The following is a 27,754-nucleotide window of genomic DNA, read 5'->3' on the forward strand; positions in this document are numbered from 1 at the left end:
GAGTCAAAGGTACGAGGATGAGCTACTGATTTCGTTGCCAAAACATAATCCCGAGTATCATGAGCCCATCCAAACTGTCAAACTTGTACCAGGAAAATGGGATGCCTAGAGAAAGTGGTGGATTGAGCAATGCTGAATTGCAGTTTATAATTAAAATCAAATGATGGGGAAAACATTCTAAAGAAACAATAATTTAATTAACCATAATCTTCCACCCTTGTGCATTTTAAATGTCTTTGCTTTTGATTTTATTTAACAGGCTCCATTTGGCTACCTCTGAAATGCCAAACAACAACAACAAAAAAAAAACCCCAAAAAACCAGCAGTGTGTAAAAAACTATTTTGTATGTTTACCCCCACATAATCCTAAGGAAAATTTAAAAGGGCCTACCAGAGATTCACCATTCTCAAATAGGAAGTAACTGGTAAAGCCTACCCAGCACAAGCTACTAATTTGGTTCACAAGTATTAACACCCAAACCTCAAACAAGTCTTCATGTTTTTTTCTAAATATACCATATGTCATTTTTCTTTAAAAAATGTTGAGTGTTGAGTCTAATGATCGTATCTGTAAACAATTAAATGTGACTGTATCCTACACAGCATGAGATGCTTCAGACAGAACCATGTTCCCTGTAGGGAAAATAGGGAGGCTCCCAAGTAGCCCTATTGCCAATAATTATGATATCAATAAACTTGGATTAAGGGCTAACAGCAAGGGCAAGGTGCATTCGGTAATAAAGACAGATTTTTCAGATGGAAGCACAGGCAAGCTGAGATGTGGCTGTGGCTCTTCTATGCTCCTGAGTCAAAGAGCTAATATCTCCTAAAGAAAACTAAACTACATTCAAATGAAGAAAGTGAAAGTTGTCTTGTAGTAGACACTAAGACAGGACAAATATTAACTCTTCCTTATAGGTGTCCTGCACATAATAAAAAAGGCAAGGGTTTGTTCTGTGTGTCCATAGTGGGCAAATGTGGCTTTGAACCTTTATATAAAATTTGCAACACCAGCCTTTCATTTGTCTATCATCTAGGATTGAACTAAAAGTTAAAAGAGCCACATTTAGGGGGATAATGCGACGTTTAAGTACTATGACTATTAGGACCCTCTCATCTTCCATTTTTTTATTTTTTTAAATTTACATTTCTTTTTATTTATTTATTTTGCCAAGGGGCTCAGAAATATTCCCCTTCATTCTTTTAATTCTTTTTAAATTAAATCATAGCTGTGTACATTAATGCAATCATGGGGTGCAATGTGCTGGTTTTATATACAATTTGAAATGTTTTCATCAAACTGATTAACATAGCCTTCACGGCATTTTCTTAGTTATGGTGTTAAGACATTTATATCCTACACCTAGGAAATTTCACATGTACCCTTGTAAGCTGCACCGTAGGTGTGGTCTCACCAATCTCATCTTCCTTTTTGCCAAGAGGTCAATGACAAGGGGCCGAATTTTATGCCTCCTGCTGTGCATTTCTCTGCATGCTGCTGTTGATTCTGCTGACTGTACCACAGAGGGAAGGGAAGTGAGCATACAGGAATTTCTTCCTGATCCCTGGGAAGGATCCAACCCTTAGTATCAATAAATGCTATCCCCTCCTGCACATTCCTTCAGCCGCTTTCCAATCTCAGAGTTACTTGCTTTGTGTGCATTGACCACGGTTATTTCCACAAAAAAATGTATTTTCTCCATGTGAGTATGAACATATTGCTTATAATAAGAGCTAAGGCAGAAATACCAACATTAAAGGCAGAATCTTTGAAAATTATATATCAACAAAGAATAAATCTAATAGAGAATCATGAGACTCAAATTGCAACCATAAGGAAGAGGGAATGTATCATCTTCTAATATTGTTTTACCAAATATAAATGAATAAAAGGGTTTTTATTATATTTCTGTCATCTGCATTCCACAACTCAGTGGGACTTTTGACATAAATATACCATCAAGTGCTAAATGATTATATTTATAATGACAGTTTCTTATCTGGCATCTTCATTCAAAAGCATGATAAAGCATTCAAAAGCATGATAACTCAATACAAAAAGTGCTAATACATTGATTTGAAAATAGGAAATGATGCCAGAGTATATCTTGCATTGGTTTTATTCCTGCCATCTATTTCCTACTGTTTTGAAAGAAAATCTAAGTTTAAACATATTATCATATTTAGGCTTTCATGTCCCACCTGTCTAAAAATACATCAAATTAGATGCGCAGAGCATATGATTACATGTCACACCCAACAACTGTTTCAGCCAGGTTTATAGTGCAAGGTTGACTTTAAGGAAGACCTTAGCTTTTTTGTTTCCACTTATTAGTTCTTTGGGAGGAAAAATAACATCATAATCATTTGCATGCATTATAAGACCATATTTAGTTCGAGTCCAGTCAGTTGCTGACTTTCTCACTTTGAACTGGGTGCTCTCTGAGTTGTTTCCTCCTCTTTAAAAGGAGATAATGGTATATAACTGAAAGCGGTGTTGTCCGTATTAAATGAGATAACCTATAGTAAGCAAAAGTATGCTTCTGATATATGACAAATGCTCCATGAATGGTAGCTATTATTTTTCACTTAACCAACAAGGATTTCTTGAATGCCTCTTCAGTCAGTGGGGTATACTCTTTTGGAATGCATGCAGATGAAATAATAATCCTTCGAGTTTGATTCTTAACAGTTGGTGTCAGTCCTGTTACTTCCTGTTACACAAAACTTGAAACCCCAAACGTAAGTCTCAGAGCATTCTCAGAGACTAGCAAAGAATCTGCACTCCACGGACATTTATTGAAAGCTGACTGATGAAGTGAATGATGAAGCGTTCACATCAGAGTCAAGCCCATAGGTGGACGGCAAGGGCGGCCTACAACCTCACCTTAGCACTTGAAGTCACCCAAGAAATGAAGGCTCACATTCACATGTATGGATATTTTGAAGTTACAGATAAAGGTGACAATTTATTAATAAAACTGTTTATCATCTTCATATTGGCTGGCAAGTTTAGGTTCAAAATCAGAATTTTCAGATTGAATGAGAATTGAAATTAAAGGACAAAAAGAGTGGCCGCCTTGGGTGACCAAATGGCTCCCTGAAACCCATCTCCCACTTCTTTTTATCCCTCTGCCTTGTAGAAGGGACACCCAAATGAATGCTGAAGAGGTTAATGTAACTCCATTTGGGAATGAAGAGGTTAATGTAACTGCATCTTGAAACTAACTCCCCACTCCCCACCTGGGCAAAGTCTCCCAGGAGGAATCAGTCTATCAAAAGGAGACTGGCTTCCTCTTCTGCACTTCTTGGCAGCCAGTCTGAAGGGGACCGGCTTCCCTCCCCCACTCTGCATTTCTGGGCAAGGTCAATCAGCCCAGATGAAGCCTGTCTATCAGAAGTGGACAGGCAACCCTCCTCTGGAAAGTCCCTAACCGTAAACCCACCCTATAGCACCTCTGGCATATCAGGTGGTGCCAAGCATCCCTGGACAACAGCTCAGCCAATGGCAACCCTTCCTGACAAAACACCCAGTGAAATTCCTCTATACACTTTAAAAGCCTCCCCTTGCTTCATTTTAAGGTCGCCCCTCCCAGCTACACTGTAGAGTGGAGTGACTCAGGCATATTAAATGCATTTAAATAAAAGCACTACTTTGTTTTTACATGTGTGTATGGTGGTCTCTCAGCGGCGAATTAGGCCCTAACAAATGCACCTAGTTCCAACCTTAAAACACAGACCCTATAGAATAGTAACAGTGGTAACAGTAATAAGGAAGTGTAGTTCTGAAATCATTTAATAAATTATATCTCCTGGAAATAAGAAAACAACTGGGTTTCTGTTTTGTCTTATTTTGTTCCAAATAAGAGTCACTTAGATAAGATTTGGTTAGTTAGAATGTAATTCCTTGATTTAGGTAAATAATTATGGTTTGCATATCTGATACTGGACAGTTTGAACTAACATAGAAACACTTGCCATTAAGAAAAGTTAGAGAGCAGAAATGTTGTGCGTGAATCTGAGAAAGACGACAGCAACAGAACTTCAAAAAGTGAGGAATGAAGGAGAAACTTCAGTGGTTGGGGTGAATGAAACAAAATGATGTGCATTTTAATAGAGGCCAGAAAAAGGCTCTAACAGCACAGGGAACCTCTACACCAGTGGTTTTCAGCTGGGGGCCGTGAGAGCATCTCAGATGGGCCACAAAAATTTGTCAAGATCATTAATTAAATTATTTTTAAAAGAAGTTCAAAGCATAGTAAGTATATATATTGTTTTACTCTTTCTTTAATCAACATAATTTAAGTGGGTCATGGAGGCTTAACTATAGGTTCAAGTGAAATAAAAACATAGGGCTGAAAACCACTGCTCTCTACACTACTCTCTAACTTCAGTTATATAATGGAAGGGAGAATATTTCAGTATCTGCATGCACCTACTAGCAGTTACATGGCCTCAAAATATATAAAGCTGGGAGGAGAGAAATAACAGGAAACAAAGAAAATCCTCAGTGGAACATCTTCACATGCCTCAGTCACTTAACTTAAAACATCAAGATGATTGCAAAAATTAAAACTAGTTTAAACTGTGACTCTGAGGAGATCATAGAGATTTTTAGCAAAACTAAAGCCAGTTCCAGTCCTCTTGATAGTTTTGTCTGATGAAAGGTCATACAAAGGTCCCTGATACAAAAACTTTTTAGAGCATTTGAAGTCAATGAATAGACTTGACTTAGTTGATATATATAGAGCACTTTACTGAACTAAAATCTCCATGCATACATAGGAGAAATTATACTGAATGTCAGTGTCTACAGTATACTTCAAAAGTGAAGCATGCAATGACAGGTCTGTGTTCCAATGACAGTTTAAACCTGAAAGACATATTTTATATAGCATTTAACTAAAGCATGTTAGATTTAAAAAAGAGAGAGAATGTGAAAACAAATTAGAAGGAAAAGTTGGTGATGGACGTAAAAATTAAAGAAAACAGCAGCAATGAGAAAGGGATCGCAGGTATTATCAAGCAAAGTAACAAACCCAGAAAAACTTCAGGCCCAGTGATTTTTATGGACAAATTGATCTAAACTCTCAAGAAGCAAGGAACAAAGAATCCCAAGGAAATAAGTGAGAGTACAAAAAGTGGTTTTGTTTTTCAAATTTGGCAAGAATGATACCTTACCGTCTGGGGGAATGCCTTCAATTCGTGTTATTGCACATGTAATAACAGATCTGCAAATAAGCCATGCAAAATAGGTTCAAGAAATCTTTGTCAAAAGAGCTGTGGAGAGACATTTCAGGCATGCCTCATGCACTTAGAAGAACCGAATCGTGCGTAGACAATCACACTCAGAACACACTCTCCAAGAGGAAACACGGGAATCAAACAGAAATTCAAAAGGAAGTCTAGGAAGGGCAAGACTTCAAGAGTCTTGAAATCCAAGAGTCTAGGAAGGGCAAGAAAAACAGGCAGCCTGTGTGGCTGGGACTGGCTTGGAACTGGGAGGGAATACCCAGTACAAGAGATGGGGAGTGAGTGAGTACACCGTAGTCTACTTTCCAGTGAGAACTCTTATAATCCAGATCACAGAAGAGAACTTGGACCCAGCCAAACTCTAATTTTGACTGGGAGAGAGGCTGAGAGACTGTGGAAAGGAACTTCTCTAGGAAGGAAAAATGCCATGGGTCTCGTGGCTACAGTAGGACTCCATTTTTGATTCTGGGTTTTAACAGACTATGTGTGGTCCTAGTGAGCAGTGTGGTGCCCTTCTTGGGCATTAGTGGAGCTGTGTCCACTGTGTGTGGAGTCAGGGCATAAGTAGAAGGTGGGCTTCTGTAAACAGGACTGGGAGCAGCTATGGCACAGGCTGCATTGCTAGTCCTGGGAGTGGTCAACGTCCTTGAGACCTGGGCAGGACAAGCCTCACCTCAGAGGCTTAGTTAGTCTTGGGTCCTGTGGCCTAGGGCTGAGTAGCAGATTAGGTAGTATCTTTAGGATCTGACTGAACAAGCTGTGTCAGTGTCCATAGCTTGGATGGGGAGGAAGCCTCCTCAGGACTGGGATAGAAGAGGGATGCAAACACACCACACACTGCCCAAGGCTGTTGTTAGGACTGGCCCAGGGTCCCCACAGCAAGAGCTCAGGGTGGTCACAGTCACCCAAACATTATGAAAGGTGCTTTCGAATCACCTTGCTCCCATCACAGTGGGTGCATGTGATCACCATTAGCAGGTCTGAGTACCAACTTGCCCAGTCCACCCCCAACCAGCTTTGCCTCAACCTCTACAACACATTGTGGCATTCAGGGTCCAAGGCTTCTGCAAATGAATCCACCAACTAAGACATCTGATTACTTCTCCCAGGAGATGAAAGCCAGGAACAAACATCCTACAATATCACAGCTGGCTTCTACCTAAAAGTGCTAGCACTGGCCTGGAGGCAGGCCCACACAGCGCATTGCAATGACTCCCAACATTATATATGCTTATATACAACACTTGGGAATCACAAGAGCAGCACACATCTACTGCTGCTACTATCCTCTGTAACACAACAGCTGCCTAGAAGCTCAAGGGCCCATTCCCTTTTATGCTACAACTGATAGTCAAGAAAACCACCCAGAGGCATCACAGCTGGCAATACTTGCCAGCACAGTGCCACCACACACTGGCCCAGGGCAGAGGGCAGTCACACTTAGCCTGTGACAGGTACCATTTAAACCCAGCAACAATGCCACCTAGCATCCCAGTCCCCAGCACAACTTCAACACAGCCTCCACTAATAACCGCACTCTAACACATTGGAGAAACCAAAGATATCACTAATGCTTTGTAGAGCCAATGGAATCACACAAAATCCTCACTACTGCATATGCTCGGAAGCAAACTCCACAAATCCCACATCACAGTTACATCTTCAGGGAAAGCCCCATCCAACCAAAGTAAATTCAAAAATAAGAAGCGCCTGTTACTCCAGATGGGCAGTAATCAATATATGACAAAGAAAACACAAAAAAGCAAAGTGACATGAGTCCCTCAGGGAGCACAGTGCAAAAAATGGCTTGGCCAGGGCGTATCATAATCGGATCACCTAGAGTTACAAGGAAGGAAAATTTCTAACATTAGCCCATCAGACTAACAAAACATTCTTCAGCAGAAACCTCACAGACAGGAATAGAAAGGGGATGGCATAATCGAAGCGTAGAAAGAAAAGATTAACAACTGCCAGTCAAGAATTCTACATCTGGCAATATTAACCTTCATAAATGAAGGAGAAAGAAAGTCTTCAAATGCCGAGGATATTCATCACCACTAGACCAGCTCTGCACAAGGGGGTCCTAACTGTGGAATAGAAAGCATGTTATTCACCATCAAAAAAATATACAGAAGGATAAAAACCCTGGTGAGGCAATCATACAAAGGAGAGAGAAAAATGGAGCAAATGACACAATGAAAGAATTCCACCAAACTTTAAAGACAAATAGAAGAAAGGAAGGAAAGAATGTCCAAGACAACTAGAGAACAATTAACAATAGGCTCAGAACAAAATTTCACATATCAATATTAAGCTTGAATCTAAATGTATTACACACTCCACTTAAAATATACGGATTGACAGTAGATTTTAAAAATACGATTCAACTATATACCCTGCTTAAAAGAAATTCACCTTACCTATAAAGAAATATGGACTGAAATAAAAATAATGGGAAAAGATATTCTATGCAAATAAAACCAGAAGTGATCAAGAATAACTACACTGATATCAGAGAAAACAGACTTTAAGTCAAAAACAGTATAAAAGAAAAAAAGAAGCTATTATATAGTAATAAAAAGATCAATTCAGCAAGAAGATGTATTCATTCTAAATATATGCACTTAACACCGGAGCTTTCATAAAACAAATAGGACTAGACCTAAAGAGAGAGAGAGACAATGATGTGATAATAGTGAGGTTTTCAACAGCCCACTCAAGGTACCAGATACATCATCAACATGGAAAATCAACAAAAAAGCAATGGACCTAAATGGAACTTTAGACTAAATGGACCTAACGCACAGTTACAGAACATTTTACCCCACAATTGCAGAATGCACGTTTTTTTTTTCCATTAGCACATAAGATTATATGTTAGGCCACAAAACAAGTCCTAACAAATTTAAAAATATCAAAATCACATCAAGTAACTTCTCAGACCACAGTGGAATAAAACTAGAAGTTCATACCAAGAGGAGCTTCAGAAACTATGCAAATGCATGCAAATGAAGCCACCTGCTCCTGGATTACAGAAGAAGCTAAGACAATAAGGAAAAAAGACATTCTGAAAGAAATGGAAATAGAAACAAAACTTGTGGAATACAGAAAAATAGTAAAGTTTACAGCATGAAGTCTCTACATCAAAAAAAAAAAAAGATGGGGTGGTTTACAAATTAGATTACAAATTAGCATTCTAATGATACACTTTGAAATAGAAAAGGTAGAAGGGGTCAAGATGGCCAAATAGAAACTTTCAACAAAGGCCCCTTCACAGGCACCCCTAATTCAACAACTATCCACACAAGGCATCATCTTAAGAAGAAGCAAAACTCCAGTGCACGATCATACCACCTGCTTATGCCGTTATGTCAAGGAATAAGGCATGGAAGCAGGCAAACAAGACAATCTTGCTGGGCCTCCACCACCCTCCTCTATCCCCTGGCAGTGCTTTCCAGCACAGTGAGTGCAGAGAAAACTTGTGTAGCTGAGGAAGGGGAACTGAAGTGACTGTGAGGCTTTTGCATTGAAACTCAGGGTCTCCCTGGCACAGGGAGGGCAGAATTCTACTGGTCCCCACAAAGGGAGCATTTTGACCAGCCTGGCTAGAGGGAAATCTTCTGCCCCCAAACTTAAGTTCTGCTTAGCTCTAACACAGGCTGATACAAAGCATCATGGGACCCAAAATAAATTTGTAAAGCAGTTGGACCACAAAGGCTGTGATTCTTGGACATACGGCTATGCTGGTTTGGAGCAGGTGGCCTTGTGAGGGATGAACGTGGCCCAGTGAAGCACAAACAGCTGCTGACAAGTCAGTGCCTGAATCACCCTCCTTGCGCCACAGGCAGCATAGGTCAGGAGAGGGTTCTTTCACTTGGGGAAGGAAAGCATAGAGCCAGAGAAGTTTGCTTGCAACTTGGGTACAGGCTCAGCCATGGAAAAACAAAGTATTATCCAGAGTCCTGAAGACCCTGAGTCCAGGCCTTATTCCTACATAGTATTTTGGGATCCACCCTCGGTCTGAAGGAAGCATGCTGAAGGACCAGTCCTGGCAGAATTCACCACCGGCTGACTATAGAAACCCCAGGCTTTGAATAAACATCAGTGGGCGCCAAGTAACAGTTCCTACTGGCTCTGAGTGAGCCTGGCTTTAACGTGACCTGACACCTGAGGCCACAGCACTCATGTCACTCCTGTCCCAACTCCAGCAGCCCGGCACAGAGAGAGAGGGAACGGATTCACAGACCCTACCTGGTAATCCAGGGAATGAATCATCCTCCAGTTAAAATGACTTTTATCAAAAAGACAGGGAATAATAAATGGTGGCAAGGCTATGGAGAAAGAGGAAGGCTCAGATACTGTCAGTGGAGTGGAAATTTGTGCACCCATTATGGAAAATAGCATGGGGGTTCCTCAAAACACCACTGCTGGGTAAAACTACCCCGTAATCTTACTACTGGGCACATATCCAAAGAAGAGGAATTGAGAATGTCCAAAAGATGTCTGCACCCCCATGTTTACTGCAGCCCTGTTCACAATAGCCAAGATTCAGAATCTACCTAGGTGTCCACCAGTGGATGACTGGATAAGGAAATTGAGGTACATGCACACAAGAGAATGTCATACAGCCATAAAAAAAGAACGAACTGCCATTTGCAACAACATGAATGGAACTAGAGATCATTGTTAAATGAAATAAACTGAGCACAGAGTTACCAATCTCACATCTTCTCACTCAGACTTGGGAGCTAAATATGAAAAACACTTGATCACATGGAGACAGATGGCAGAATGATGGTCACCAAAGGCTGGGGAAAGTAGTAGGGAGAGGGAATAAATTAAAGGTGGCTAATGGGTGCAAAGATATAGTTAGACAAGTAGATGGGATGAAGAATATTTGATAATACAACAGAGTGACTATAATCAACAAAAAGTTAGGGTACATTTAAAATAACTAAAAGAGCGGAATTGCAATGTTCCTAACACAAAGAAATGTTAAATGCCAGAAGTGCTAGATACCCCAATTACCCTGATTCGATTAGCTGACCTCGTATGCCTATATTAAAACATCACACGTACCCTAGGCACATATTTGATTATTATGTGACCTTAATACTTAAATATATATGTAAAATAAATTAGAAAAGCAAGAACATATGAAATGCAAAATTAGCATACAAAAATAATAAAGATCAGAGCAGAAAGAAGTAAAATAGAGTCTATATAACTAAAAAAAGACAGATGAAACAAAATGCTGGTTCTCAGAAAAGATAAACAAATTGATAAACTCCAGCTAGACTAACAAAGAAAAAGAAGATGGAAGATCTAAATAAATAAAATCAAAAATGGAAAAGGAGACACTGCAACTGATATCCGAGAATTAAAAAAAGATCAGCAGAGATTATGATGAACAAGATATACACTCACAAACTACAAAATCTAGAGGCAATGGATAAATTCCTGGAAACACATAACCGCCCAGGATTCAACCAGGAAGAAATAGAAAACCTGAACAGACCAACAGCAACTATCAATATTGAATCAATAATACAAAAAACTCCCAACCAAGAGACTCCAAGGACAGATGGTATTTATACCCAAATTGTACAAAGAAGAAAACACACGTTCCTCTGACTGAAACTGTTCCCAAAAAATTGAGGAGGAGGAAATTCTCCTGAACTCTTTCTATGAGACCTGTATTACCCTGATACCAAAACTATACAAACACAGAACAACAAGAACAGCAAAAAGGAAAATGAGAACCAACATTCCTGAAGAACATAGAGAACATCCTCAACAAAATACCAGAACATCAAAAAGGATGATAAGGTATGAGCAAGTAAGTTTTATAATCCAGGATGCAAGGATGGTTCAACATACACAAGTGAATAAATAGGATTAGTTACATAAACAGAATTCAGGACAAACTCCATATAATTATCTTAACAGATGCAGCAAAGCATTAAACATTTGGTAAAATTCATCATCCTTTCATGATAAAACCCCAAACTAGCTAGGACAGAAGGAACGTACCATACAATATGAAATGTTTTCTATGAGGTTGAAAGTGGAGCTCTTGAACTTATCCTAGAAACAGTGCTACATACCTCTTTGCTGAATATCACTACAATCACTTTTGAAGCACTCCCCTCGGCTATCTGGTGACTGTAGTGATATTCAGCAATGAGGTTTGTAGCACCTTTTCTAGAACGAGTTTGTGAACTTCATTGTCAGATCTCTTAGGACAGCAGCTCTGACAGTCATTCCAGGAAGAGTTCCAACATTGCTTTGACGGTTGACCAGGCATTAGCATCAGTACACAGCTTACCAAGGTAAGTACCAAGGTAAGACAACCTCATATATCATACTGAATAGGCCCTATTCAGTGGTTCTCAACCTTCCTACTACTGGGGCCCTTTAATAAAGTTCCTATGGGTCATGACCCATAGGTTGAGAATAGCTGGAATTGGGGAAAGTTTAAATTATTTCCTCTAAGAACTGAAAACAAACAAGACCTCCCACTTTTACCACTCTTAGAATTGGAAGTTCTAGCCAGAGCAAACAGGCAGCAAAAAGAAAATAGAGGCATGCAAATCAGAAGAGATGTTTCCTGATGACACGATCTTATAGCTGTAAAACTTTAAATTCTTTGTCAAGAAAGGCTTAAATAAATTTCCTAAAATTGCAGGGAACAAAATCAATGTATAATCATCAGCATTTCTATATACCACTATCTGAAAACAAAATCAAGAAGACAATCTTTTTAAAAAGAAAGAACAAAAACTCAATTCCAATATGAAGCCAGTAGATGATCTAATGCATGCCCACGTAAGAGAAAAATCTCACATCGATTCAAGGTGGGGGTGGGGGAATAAGGGAGTGGGGAGAGGGTAGGATGGCTGGGGAGAGGGGTACTCCCACTTAATGGGCACAATGTTAGGGTGTATGGCATACCTCTTGGAGGTGAGACACAATTATATATGTACACCATGGAATATTATGCAGCCTAAAAGAAAGAGATGGAGACTTTACCTCTTACATGTTTACATGGATGGAGCTGGAACATATTCTTCTTCGCAAAGTATCTCAAGAATGGAAGAAAAAGTATCCAATGTACTCAGTCCTACTATGAAACTAATGTATAGCTTTCATGTGAAAGCTATAACCCAATTATAGCCTAAGAATATGGGGAAAGGGGAAAGGGAGAGGGGGGAAGGATGGGTGGAGGGAGGGTGATTGGTGGGACCACACCTACAGTGTGTCTTACTAAGGTGTATGTACCTTATTTATAATTTATTTATAATGTAGAATATAAATGTCTTGACACGATAACTAAGAAAATGCCATGAAGGCTATTTTAACCAGTTTGATGAAAATATTTCAAATTGTATATAAAACCAGCACATTGTAGCCCATGACTGCATTAATGTACACAGCGATGATTTAATTAAAAAAAGAAAGAAAGAAAAAAGAAAAAAAGAGGGACTTTACCTAACAAATGTAAAACATTGTAACCTAATTCTCTATACCCTCAGTTAACCTGAATCAATAATAAAAACACTATGAGAAATAAGTAAAATATCTTGGAATAATTTTAACCAGGGTTAACTGTACAGAGGAACCAGGTAAGACATGGCTGAACTCCAGATCCCCAGGACTATGAGATAATAAACGCATGTTATGTTAAGCACCTAAGTTCGGGTAATTTGTTTTGCAGACTTAACTGAAGCACTCCTCCATCTGTGAAAGTTTTGTATAATGAACGATTCTCAGTTCTGAGTGGGCGTCACAGTAACCCAGGTACTTTTTCAAATACATGGGGTTGGCCACAAACTCCAGCGAATGGGCAAATCAGAATTTTGAGAGATGAAGTTGAGATATATTAATCTGTAAAAGATCCTCCAGTGTTTCTCATGGCACTGATTGGAAACCTAAGATGCTTTCTAGTTAGAAATGTGATTTATAAATGACAGTTGGTATCCGATGTTTGTTGCATTCACTTCCCATGTTCTTATAAAGTAAACCATGTATGGCATTTGCTGTGGCTTCAGACACAAATTTTTAAAACACAGAAACCATTGTTTTTGATACCGTCACCCCCCTCCTCCACCACACACAGATACGTGGAGCTGTTTTTGGCAATTTTCCAATCCAATGTGACCAATTGATCTTGATCAACATGAGGTCATTTTTTTTTTTTTAATCTTTTGGGGGTGGGGAAAAAGAATGAAGGAAAGAGACATGAAGAGAAACACACACAGATACAGAAACTTTTCAAATTACCTGCCTAAAAATAGTGGCTATGAAGGAAGTTTGTGGTAGGAAAAAGCAAATCTTAATATTCTCTTTCCTGGTCTCTAAAGCTGGAACTTTCTCTCCTATTCCAACTTCTGCTGGACAAAAGCCTCCCATTTTCTACTATTTCCTATCCTGATACCTGAGAAAACCTCCATTGCTCACCACCGTCATTAATCTATAATGAGGGAGGAACGAGTGGGTAAGGAGAGGAGAAAGTAAGCCTTGCAGAACTCTCGGCTATAAATTACAGTTCGATCTTACTTATCTTTAAAAAATAATGACCCAATGGAATAGAAACTGGAGAAATTTTCCTCCCTCTATTCACTTCTAATTTATATTTGTCCCAAAGCCAAGATACTATAGAGCAAGGTGGTAGCAACTGTGGGACTGGAAGAATTTATATTTGGTGTTTTAGAAAGAGGGCTAACAGGATCAGACAGAGCGTCAATGGTAACTTCCAAGGGCACGCACCTCAGGTTTGTTCCCGGTTTGTTGTGCTCACCTCTGTACTTCTGGTTTAAGTCCCTACAGTTGTTGTGTTTTTGAAGGCATGTATAAATCCTGAATAGGTTTTCCATTCTGGGTGGCCCTCTTTTCAAATGGGGTCAAACCACTTTCTTCCAGATTTTCTTGAAGCCCATTTATTATATTGTTGAAAACAATGAGTGAATGAATGGCCCCTTCTCCTTACCATTATCCCACACGGAATTCATAAAATCCATTCATCATCGACTGGGCTTGAATGAGTTTTTCGGAGTTCACAAGGCAGCCTCGGGAACGTGGGTAAAGTGTTTTTCTTTTATTAAATCAACAATAAATCAAAACAGTTAAAGGAGGAAGCAAATATATTGCAGTCTTATCTTTAAAATTGAAGAATTCTCAGAGATCCATTTTTCCCTTCTTCTAAATTTCAGGACCATAGAGCTGGATTTGGGAACCCTTAGATAACTGATGTTTCAAAGGAAAAGCTTGTTGTCTCTGATTTTCTTTCTCTTCTCCTGTACTGCCTCTCTCCCCCTAAATCAAGCCCGGGCTCCCATCCCAAGTCCTATCCTTACTGTGTTCTGTTGTAGCTGCTTTGAGAGAAAAGATGGGCCTTTAATCAGTGCTCTTATGCTTTTCTATAAACAAGACCCTTTGTGATGTTTCAATCAGCTTTCCTCAAATTCCCAATACCTTTTGTAATGACTTCAGATTGGGACCTCACATTTCATGTTCTGACCGGGCTGTGCAACTTGGCAATTTGAAGAGGAGATGTCATCTGTCACTTTTTTTTTTTTTCTTTATAAATATTGATGTTCCATCTAAACCCCTACTGGCCAAACTCACCTTTCTATTTGACTAAGATACAGAGTTTAACATCTCTTTTTATGATACGCTCACTTAATATTGAATTAATTATAGAAACAGTGGATCTGAAACCTCTTTCTCTTACATTAATAGTATACCCCTGACCTTTACCTACCAACTGCATCAGATTCTTATTAACACTGGGAGACTTAATTCCTTTGATGATACCTATAATTTTTGTTAATTATAATATTTTCCTGGAGCTCTTTATTTTCATTACCAATGAGCCCCCAAGTCACCCACCCCCAGGGGCACCATTTTTCCCAGAAGGAAAAAAACAATTATAGCTTCTTAAAAACCACAGAGGGCATCTTGTGCATCTCAGGCGTAGAGGGAGTAGAGAATATTATGCTAAATTTAGTAGTGAAATCTGGAGTTCATTGTTATATTCACTAGACAAATGGTTTCTTCTTAGGCTGCAGTGATCCCTTATCCATCAAGAAAATGTATACCTTGATAGAAAAGGCAAAATTCCCCTCCCTTGTGGGGGAAGGTGTGTGATCTAATGCTGCACATCCCTGAGGCTCCAGGTAGACTTCCTCCTCTTACGATGTCCTACAAATGCAGAACACCTAAGGGATATGTTTCTGAAATCTGCTTTGGACCAAAGTGAATACCATCTTTTTATGTGGTTACGTTTATGGTACCTTCACCTAGAAAAGTGGACTTCGCAGCATCTTTGATCATTTTTTTCCCACTTCTTGAAGCATAACAACAATGTTCCTTTTCAAAAGCAAAGCAATATTATAAAGATGTATATGTTATAAAACCATCAGCAGCAAGATTGCAGCTGGGAAGCAATATACATACTAACATCGCAGTTACCTTGGTCACTGATCTCCTTGGACTTCAAGTCTGAATTTAGACTTTGAACTTAACCAAAATGAGGAGCCAATTGTACGTGCACAAAATTCAGGGTCAGACATGCTCATGGACTGCATTCGAAAAAAAATTGTGTATATCTATACCTACAACGATATCTGCATTTACATCTATATCTAAATTGATAGCTGTAGGAAATATAGCATCTGCAATTGTATTTTATTTTTAAATTATTTAAAACTATTTTTAGCCAATATGTCACAAAATGTCTTACTGATCTTTGAAATAGTATCTCATACGAATCTGGAAATATTGCAAATGTTAGAAAATATCCACTAGTATAAAGGATTTAAGAGGGAGGGGGAATAAATTAGTGTTGCAGGTTAGACACACAGATAGGAATTTAAAAAACCCAATTAAGGGACTGGGAAGTGGGTGGAGGAAAGTTGCTTCTGCTATTTCATCTCCTGCTACTCTTGCTCTTAAGTTCTGTTGCAGCAACATTGGTCATCTTTAACTTTCTGTAACAGGGGAATTTCTGCCTTAGGGTCTTTGCACATCCCTCCATCAGAATGCCATCTGGATGCCCCTTTCTTTCATTCTTTTCTTTATTCAATATATACATAATTATCTCAGAGAGAAATCTCTGATATCTTTATATGCTAGTCTCCCATTCACACCCGTCTTTATAACTACTCCATTCTATTTTTTTCCTAATTTTAAGCACATTCATTGTCTGCTTCTATTCCAGCAAATACATTTTTCTGAGATTTTTGTCTTATTCATGTTCTTCACATATAGCAGGTATTTAATAAACAATTTGTTAAATGAAGGAATATGTTTCTTTTTTTGTTTCTGAGATTTTCGTCTTGGGATATGTTGTAAGGCTAGGCTAGCTGTTGGGATGCTATAACAATAGATCATAGATTGGGTCATTTATAAACAAGAGAAATTTATTTCTTATATTTCTAGAGGGTGGGAAGTCCAAGATCAAGGTGATGGCAGATTCAGTGTCTGGCAAAGATGAGCTTCAGAGATGTGTTTCATAGATGGTGCCCTCTAACTGTGTCTTCACATTGTGGAAAGGGTGAAGGGTCTTTCTTAGGCCTCTTTTACAAGGGCACTAATCCTATTCATAGGGGCTTCACCCTCATGACCTAATCACCTCTGAAAGGCCCTACCTCCTAATATCATCATCTTGGGAGTAAGGATTTCAAGATAGAAATATTGGAAAACACAACATTCAAACTATAGCAGTAGTTCTCAAAGGATAAATGAGAATGTTAATAACAACTGGCATTATACTTTGCATATTTATTTTCTCAGTGATTTCCCTTTTGGAAGTGATATTATAACCATCCATATTTTGAGGACAAGTTCTTGCTATGTCATTCTGATTGTAGATCAGCTCTAGGCTTTTGACAGGATTACTATTTTTAACACCATAAATTAGAAATGTCCCAATTGGAAAGCTTTTCCAGATACACAGGCCTTCCTCAATATGCCTTAGCAATGAATCTCTAACCTCATTCTTCGAGTCTTTACAGTTAGGAAAACAAACTAATACCATACACTGCAAGAGCAAATTAATCTTACTTTTTGTCAGAGGAATAAAATCTCAAACAAATCACATTTTCACTAACAAAATAGCCAATTTGTAATGTAGTGGCTGGGATTAGGAACACTGCAAGAAATGAAGATTCTGATTATGCATATTATTTAATGAAGTTGTGTATAATTTGTCTGAGCTGCTGAACACACAGCTTGGAGTCAAATCATCCAGACAATTTATTGTTGTGGAAACAATTGTTGTGGTGACTAAGATTCTAGCGTTCGTTATGGGGTCACTGCTCCAATGGTATGTTCAGGAACCATAGCTTTCTTGAGTGTAAGCTGATGAGTTCCTCATTTTTCTATCCACCACTTATCATCAATTCTCAGTCATTAAGTAGGCTGCTGTAAGGCATTGTTCTAGGTATTGTCCTCACTTTCTCAAAAAAAATAAAATAGGATTCTATAAATAATTCTGATCCTGTTGGTGATCCCACCACCAGAAGGAAAAGAAACATAATTTTTGCTTTTGGGGATATTTAGAAAATTAGCCCCCCCCAACTGATTTGACTGTCATTATTAATTATAAGAAGATCTGAGGTTAGACTAAATATCTGAAGAACTACCCAGTTTTGATCTTATGAAAGGAGCACTGGGCAGGAGAGTGGGCAGCACGTTTTAAACAATTTGACCCACCTCCCTTTGTGAACTCTGGTCACATCATTCATCTCATTTTCACTCTTCTTTGCATTATTTTTTTTAAGTACAAGATTAAAACAAACACACACACAAACAAACAAACATGTATCACATGGTCCTGAAGGATGATACTGCAAATATTCAACAGCTAGTATGGTTAGGACATTGCCCAATCAGAATGGATTATCACAGCAAATAGCCAGGGGCTCTCAGATAGATATCAGCTCCCAGGATGAGAATCAAGCAAGATCAAATGAGATCATAGACATGGAGACGACTGGCCTATTTACATTTTAGCTATGACCATAAATCTAGTTCATAAATCCATTGCTTCCTTGTTTATTTAATATTTGAAAATACTGATGTTCTCCATAGTTTTAGTGCCAACCTACTTATAATGATAATGACAATGATGAGTGCAGGCAGGCAGAATAATAACGCTGAACATGTATCAAACTTATTTTCTGTTGGCTCTCTGATAAAAGCTTTACATAATCACTTCTTTAATTGTTACCAGAATTCTAAATGATTGCTCACATTACTAGCTCCATTTCTTATATGAATATACTGAGCCTCAAAAAGTTTGAGTTTTATGACCAAGTTAGTACAGCTAACAATGGGCATGATCAGAATTAAATGCCAAGTGAGTCGAAACCAGAGCTTTTGTTATAACCTCAGTCACAGAAGAGTGATTTATTCTCCAACTTTATATAGTAAATTTCCAAAAGTCATTAAGCATACACTAAGCAGGACTTTTACTATGTGTTATTTTTAAACAGGGTTCACTGACAAGGTAAGTTTACTGTACATTTAATTAAACTTAAGCGTCAAGATCCCTTGCATAGGGCCCTGCCAGACTTGGGAAATTACTACAAGTTAGAGTCTTCTAGGTGGGGCTGGAAAGTTAGATTGCAATCAGAAAGCATAGCTACATAAGCATTTCTAGAAAAATGGCCTAAAATTAATTTAGGAGAAAAGAATTTGAATCCCTAAAATTCCAGAATTTTCTTATAATTGGTTATTTTGTACATTTGAAATACATACTTGATTTTATATTCAATTTTGTATATACACTTTTCTCTCTTTTTTTTTTAAGAGACAGTCTCCCTTTGTCATCCTTTATAGAGTGCCTGCTGTGGCATCACAGCTCACAGCAACCTCCAGCTCTTGGGCATCAGGCATCATCAAACTACTGCCCACGGGCCACATGTGGCCTACCTAGGACATTTATCTGGCCTGCTGGCTGTTTTCGCTGCTGCTGCCTGTCCTGCTTAGCAGCCAATTTGTCCCAGGGCCCACAGTCTGGCCCTCCAATGGTCTGAGGCACAGTGAACTGGACCCCCATTCAACAAGTTTGAGGACCCCTGGCTTAGGTAATTCTCTTGCCTCAACCTTCTGAGTAGCTGGGACCACCGGTGCCCACCACAACACCCGGCTACTTTTTGTTGCAGTTTGGCCAGGCTTGGGTTCGAACCCACCACCCTCGGTATATGGGGTTGGCACCCTACTCACTGAGCCACAGTCACCACCCTATGTATAATTTTTCTATTTAACTCCTCCTCAAGGAAACCTTTAAAAACATGTATGTTCTATAACTCATAGAAAGATTAGCTGTGTCCTGGTTATGTATGCCATGGAGGACCAAGATAGCTGGAAAGCCACGAGGGTCACAGTTTATTCACTATTTCCTCACACTCAGGCCTCAAACAGCATCTCTTTCTGACTTAACAGATCTAGCTTAGCTTCCCTTTCTGTGATCCGCCTATATCAACAACTCACAGAATTTTCACAATTATATTAACCCCCAGATTCTGGACTATAAACACCTCAAAATGGATTATCTGATGTGCTCACCACTTTATCTTCAATGCTTCATTCAACATCCAACACAGGGTAAGTGCATAAGAACTCAATAGTTATTTACATAATGATGGAATGTTCTCTCTCTCCCTGGATGCATTCAAACAATTTTTGAATGCCTGCACACCTTGCTGAAAAATCAGAATTTTTTTAACCTAAAATTTATTGAAATAGAATAGCTTTATTAAAGAACTCAGTCCAAATTTAAAGCAGTAGGAAAATAAAGCTTTAAAATATAATAACATGGATTTAGATGTTGCTAAAATACAATTTTCTCACCAGAAAACTCACCCAGACAAATCCCAAGAGTTACTAACCACTTATTTACAAAAAAAAAACACATTTCTTAGAGAACAAAATATGATTTCTAAAGAACAAAATTTAACTTATGGAGACCTTTTGTTTCAAGACAACTCTCCAAACCTTGTGTCAGTAATTCAAGTAGATCAAACAGGCAAATAGAAGATGAAGATTGAACAATCTTAACTTTTGGCTGCTCTTAAGGGAATAGCATAAATCTTTTATGGCAGCTTGCAAGACAATTTGATATGTTTCTGTAGTTTCTTCATGCCTTCCTGGGTATTTTGGAATCAATACTTGTCCAATCCTTGTTTCTGGTTTCAAATAATCATAGAAACAGAGAAGGCAGGGTGAGATGAAGCCCTGGAGATAGTCTAATTTAACCCCCAGCACTGTCGGAATTCTCTCCATAGAGAACTAGTGAGGGAACCTCATCGGGCTGACTTACAGATGTTGGATAACTTCAATTATTGGAAAGGACGTTCGTTTTGTCCTTTTTAATTTCTTTCACATTTCATTAATACCATCTTCTTTTTAATCACATAGGGTTTTGCCTTCCAAAACAATGCAACATAAATTTTCTTTTTGGCTATATGATAATTTATCAGCATTATGAGATTACTTATTGTGCCTCTTCTCAGTCATTCCTTTAGGGTATATTTATCCAGCTTGGATTAACATGACTAATTTGATTTAATAGGCCTTAGACAAGAACTCTGGGTATGCTCACTTGCACATGGCCTGGGCTATAAGCAAACAGCCCAGACAACTAACAAACTTTGGGAGAATTGCATTATCAAAATAATACCAACCCTATGCCTGTTAATCCTAAAACATTTCCTCATTTCTCAGGTATAGCCCTCCGAAAAGGACATATTTTCCAACTCTTCCTTCAATGTGGGGGATTAATGGACAATAAAGAACCTCCAAATAACAGAGCTAGGGCAAGGAATTTTCAGCATTCCTGTCCTGCAGATTTAATAACTGATGAATGTGATTCATTCCTGACCATGCCTGTGCTTTAGTTTCCTCCCCTTTTCTGAAAAGGGGGATTTTAATTCTCTTCTTTTTTTGATTTTTACTTATTAGATGTTTTAGTACCCAGTAACAGACATTTTTGGTCTGTAGGTCTTCAGAACACATAAACACATATCTGGCACAGAAGGAAGAACTTCCCATCCCCTAAGTTTCCTTGACAATATGAGAACATAGAACATACTGTAAAATTCTGAAGTTTATATAGGAAGGGTGTGCATAGACATTTGTCAATTAGTGGAGGGGTGGACTGAGCTAATTTTAAACAAATACTATTCATCACACATTGCTTTTCAATTGTTTTCCATAGCCTTCCATGTGTTTCTGGATGATTATTGCCTTTGTATCTTTGATTTGAACGTTGATTTCAAAGTGTTTTAAATCTATGTATTAGGCCAAGTGTGGTGGCTCAGGCTTATAATCCTAGTGCTTTGAGAGGACACGGTAGAAAGTTTGCTTGAGACCAGGAATTTAAGACCATCCTGAGCAAGAGTGAGACCTTGTCTCTGCAAAAACTAGAAAAAGTAGCTATGTGTGGTGGTGACACGTGCCTGTAATCCCAGCTGTTTGGGAAGCTGAGGCGGGAGGATCTCTTGAGTTGCAGGAGTGGGAAGTTGCAGTGAGCTATGATGATGCCACTGCACTCTAGCCTGGGAGACAGAGCAAGACACCGCCTCAAAAAAATTTAAAAAAGTATATATGTATTCTATCTTATTTCATTTTAAGAAGCATGGTTGTACTCATTCTATCACTGCCATATAATGTTTAATTATTTTTCATAAATTATAGATGAGCACTGAACATGCTTATCACCCACATACTTAACGATTAAACTTATGGCTTCTAGGTAACATGTGGCCCTCCAGGTCCCCCAGTGCAGCCCCAGATTGAATTTAAAATTCACAGAACAAATTCCTTTTTGAAAGGGTTTGTTCTGTGAATTTGGTGTTCAGTCAAAAAGCGGCACTCAAGGATTCATAAGACCATAATGGTCCCAAATCCACAGGTTTCCCATCTCTGATGGAAGATACAACGTTATTTAATATAAACACATGCAAGAAAAAATAATGAAAGAAAACTCTTTTATCTTATCCCTCCAATTTGTAATATTATATCCTACATTTATAACTGAATTTGAGGTTAACTTTTAAATTAGTTGATAAGTTTTTTCATTTACATAACAAAATAATTACACAATTGTTGACTATCAAAAGTTTGTTTTTCCATTAGGAATCAAAGAAGTTTTATTATATTGCATAGTTCTATTTCTTGAAACCTGTGGTAATCAGTAGACATTTATGATTTTCTTTTTCTTTTTTTCTTATATTTTTATGATCAATATTCAAGGGGTATGGTTTCATACTTCCCGGTTTTTGCATTATTTTGCCTCTTTCTCTTTTGAAGACAGTAAGTGTTAACCTGAAATGTGATTTTGACTATTCAAAAGGGAAGAAGTGGCAGAGTTCTGATCACAAGCTGATTTCTAATATTCTCCCATTCTACATTCTGGGGTAGCTTATTTCCCATTATTCAACTTTAATTTGAAAAATTGCAAAATAGAAAATTTAAATATAGTTGTTTTTAAAATTAAAACTAAGGTTATAGTATAGAAATATGATGTGAGCTACATGCATAATTTTAAATTTTCTTGTAACTACTTTAAAGAAAGGTGAGAGGAAATAGGCATAATTAATTTAAACTACTATATCGAGAGTAGTATCAATTCAGCATGTAATCATTTCAAAAACAATGAGATATTTTGAATCATAATTCATCAAAATCTAACATATACTTTATAATTACAGTACATCTCAATTTGAGCAAGCCACACGTTACGTATGGCTAGTGGCTACAGGATTGAACAGCACAGGTCTAAGGCAGTCAGGCATTGACCCATGATTCTATGAACACTCACTCACATTGTGCATTGCATTGGCAGAGGGAGAAGAAGGAATGGTAGCTGGAATCTCCAGTGATACTTCCCTAGGCTCTAAGAGTAGCCTAACAGAGGAGATAATGAAAAGATTTAATACTGAGGAGTATGTGGACTCAGACAAATCATAAGAGACACTGGTTTCATCAGAACAGACATAATTCAAAACAACCAGTATAAGAAAACATGAATAAAGGCTGAATATAACCCATCCCTGTGTATGCTTGTCAAAAAGTGCAGAGTCACATGAGTTATTCATTAATTCTTTGATAAGAGTCTGCCTAGTATAGAATACTCTCCTTTGCTTTTGTTTCTTGAAATCCAATAACAGAGAGGGGTACATGTAATGCTTATATTAGCATTTCTACAAGATAGAATCTTTGGGTAGATACGTGGTAGTAAAAAAATAAAGATTTAAAGCATTATTTGTATAGTATTTTATATAATTTTGAGAGCAACTGAACTGTTCTGTTCAAAGAATGAGGTATGGTTAAGTGACTATGGCGATTAGGTATAAAAAAAGCCCCACTCTGGTGGACACAGGATAAAGTATTCAATAAATAATTACAAAAGGGAAGAATGAACAAATATCTGCCATAGAAAAACTGTATCATAAAAATCTGTCAAGTATTTCCTACTAGGTACTTTACACCAACAGTGTGGGCATTAAAAACTGCTTTCCAATCATGTAACACTTTTTACTTACAGGTATCTTGGTTTATATGCTCTTTCATGTTTGATCACTGCGAAGGTCACTAACCTGTCTTCTGATAACTGAGTGATTTGAGATACTCTAGAATGGATGGAGACTAGCTGGGTTACCAGCTGTTCCCCAGCTCCATGGGAAGAAAATACTATCTGAAAGACAGGATATTCACAGGATTGTGAGAAACTCTCGGAAGACGGAGATGGATGGATCCAAGGGAGACAAAGTGACCAAGGCTAGAACAATACCGGTGATACATGTGAGTGTGATATAAAAACTTTTTAACCATGTTTTTACTCTTCTCCACATCGTTTGGCTCCTGCTGGTATAATGCAGGAAAGAAGAAAAAGCTTGATGCAGTGAGTAAAATTAGGGAAATGCTGCCCTCTTGCTGGAGACCCCTGGACAACAATAACTACAGGTAGGCTAGGCCGCCCTTCCACATTCTGCACTAGCACCACAACCTCCCCACCTGCAACACTGCCATCAACATAGCCAAGGAACTGAACATTCCTGTCATCTAAACTGTTTTTTTTTTCTTTAATACAGAAGACAAGGACTGTTTCCTAAGATACTTATAGGCGAAATGCCTATATGCCTCTGGCCAAAAATGCCGTTTGAGAGAGAGCAGTGAAAAGACTTTGTGCAGGCACACTTGTGAGAAACTGAGGCAGAATCCCATGTGGCCAGGTTAGTTGTGGGCCTAACATGACCAAGGCTTTGGCTGGAATAGCATTTCCAGACTGCGTTAAGGAATTAAGGTTGACTTTATAAGGCCAGTGAAAAAGCCCTTTGGAAAACTGGCCAGATACCCATCAGTAACCTTTCTGGATCTGTGGTAAGTGATGAAGGTTGCTTACTGATGGGTCTGGGAATGGTAATGTGCTAGGGGAGCACAAGACAAGAGGAATTTACCCAGTGCATACAGGTATCTAATGGCACAGATGAAACCTGGACTCATGAAAGGCTTTTGTGAAGTCCAGCCTGAGAATTCCTTATTAAAGGCTCCAGCAAAACCCCCCTGACTTAAGGCCTACATGGAAGCAGAGGTTTGCATACAAATTCCTGCATGCCCAAGAAGTTTCTCTATGCTTTGCTTAAGGATTCGAAGTAACTGCCTCCAAATGGCATGGTCAGTAGAACAAACATTCAAATCGTCTCTTTCTCTCGTAGCCTCAGGCTTCATCAGATAAGAACAAAGAAAGTAATGACTGACAACATGTTCTTCATTAAGTAGGGTTATGCTTAAAGGTGTATGTTGGGTGAATTATCAGATCACCAGGGAGAAGCTACTTATAGGGTGGGTGGTCATAAGATGTTTAAATGGATTAATGAAGTCATTGATGTCCTATGCACATGTGCAGAGGGATTGTAATGAATATTAATGAGGTCATTGCTGTATAGTGCACATGCACAAGATTCCCTATATAAACCAACAGCAAATAAAGAAAGCTTTCCATTTTGCCTAAGCCAGCAGATGGTCACCTTTATTTAAAACACAATTTCAATAAGCGTGCTAATTCTCCCTGACATCGCTTTTCCATGAGACCCTTATGGCAACAGATATTATTCAATATTATGGTAACCTCAATACCATTCATAGAAATTGTTCTATATTTGACAAAATGGATGATAAAGAAACTTGGAAATCCTGCAACAAATATGTAGAAATGCTGGGTAAAGTATAAACATTTAAAATGAATAACTGATATCATAAAGGAGAGCAATTCCTAGGTGTCAGGGGTAAGAGAGTGGAAAGAAACAGATAAAATTAATTATAAGTACTGCAGTTCTGTTCAGAAGTGTGTAGGTTTGAAAAGAGGGGGGGAGTAGGTATTGTATAAAACCTATACAGAAATGGTATAAAGGGCTTGGTTCTGAGGGGGCAGAGTTAGGCCTGTGCATAAAACTGCAATCTTATGAGAGCTTGAACCCCTGCCCCAATAAAAATAAATAATAGAAACATCCACCTACCAGTACAGAGGGCCAGTGAGGATATATATCACAATCAGAGATTTGGGGAGGTAAAAATAGACTCATGAAATATCAGGGTTGCTGCCTATACACAGTGTTTAAATGCATCATATCTACGTAGCCTTAGAATCATAAATTAGCATGATTCTATTCCTATTCTAATGATGTTAGTGGTATACCTCTTATAAACTTTGGCAAAACTATGTTGGGGTAGTACCTACAAATAAAATCTCAGTAAAAATAAGCTCACTTTGCAATATTACAAATATACCAAACTAAGACTTTACAAAATGTATATTTATCAATATCACAAAGTAATTTAATAAAGACAAAAAATTTAATCCAATTCTTACATAAAGCACAGGAAAAGTTGAAAAATAACCAAACAAAACTACTAGAATTTTAAAAAATATATCACAAAGATAAATAAAAATTTAATATGAGTATTAAATACTGAATTAGACACTACTGAAAGTAATGTTTGTGAATTGGAAAATAGAGCTGAAGAAGTAACTTGTAACTTAGTGCCAAGAAGTAAATGCCAAAGAAAAAAGATACTTAAAAGGCAACTAGAGAGGAAAAAAATAGATCCATGCAAACGAGGATCAGTTAGTTTGTAAACAAACTTAACAGTGACAAGAGAGATGAGAAAATCATGACAATAGGGAGATGAACTCAACTAGAATTCTTTATCTAACACTTCTCATCAGAAGAGAACACTTTGTTGGACAAAGTTAGCTGATTGGTAACATAATGGAAGAAGACATTTTAAAAGTCTAAAACTGATGCCTATAAAGAGCTCATGTACTCTTTAAGGAAACTATAATAAACCTATTAGAAAAAAAATGAACAATGAGTATAACAGGGTTTTTAATCAAAGAGGAAACTCGAATGGCTAATAAATTTACCGATACATTCACATTCTAATAATAAAAATGGCAGTAATTAAAACAGTGATACAGCATTGGATACAAATCAGACTGGCAAATTTAAAAAATTAAAATAACATATAAGAGAGGATGTGAATAACTGACTTGTTAGTGGGAGAGGAAATTGTTATCTCCCTTTTGGAGAGCAAACTGTTTAAGAGACAGTAAGTATTTGGCACCCAAGTCCCCATGTTACATATCTCAGTAAAACTTTTGCATTAAATGTTGGGTGAGAAGACCTATCCAGCAGAGCTGTTTATATGTGAGTGAAAACAATAAATAAAAGCAACTATTTTTTTATAAGAAAGGAAAATAGACAAGTAAAATGTCTGAATGCATGTCATGAAATAAAATGTAATGATCAGAAACCAAAAACTAGATTTAAATTTGGAAACCTGAATAGACTAAAGAGCATTTAAAGAAAATTTAAGCAAAGAAAATAAAAGAAAATTTTAGGTGAAATATGATTAATGTGATGCTACAGTTTACATAACTATAACCACATAACTATATAACTATGAGACAAACAGCATATTTACATGTTCCTACACTCCAACACACAGCTAAGTAAATTTTGTTGCTTAATAAATAGTGCTTGATGAAATACACATCACTAAACAATGAGATATGTTACATTTAAGTATATCAGTACCCAGGAAACATGTGGAAAGTGGACTGAAAATATAAGTAATAAAAGAAAAGAGAGGAAAAGAATCAGAAGGCTCCGTGGTGTTCAGCCTCATCCTGTGCTAGGGTGAAAGGTTTCACCACATAATTATAAAACAGGTTCTTGACCTTAAGAATGTTCTACTATACTTGAGCAGATAAATTTAATAGTCATGAAGGAAGAGCAGGAAATCCGTGATGGGAAATTGCAAAGATGTATTTCTAAACCTTTGTAGTTTCACAGGACATTCTTCAGCCCTGTCACACACTGTACCATAAACTTCTGGGAAGCAGGATTGTTGTGTGACTAAAAGTTTAGAATTTAAATTTTCACTCACTAGCTTCGGGTCATCAATAGATTTTTTTTTTTTTTTTTTT

Source organism: Otolemur garnettii, unplaced genomic scaffold, assembly GCF_000181295.1.
Source record: "Otolemur garnettii isolate 467f Iridium unplaced genomic scaffold, OtoGar3 scaffold00001, whole genome shotgun sequence".
Lineage (NCBI taxonomy): Eukaryota > Metazoa > Chordata > Mammalia > Primates > Galagidae > Otolemur > Otolemur garnettii.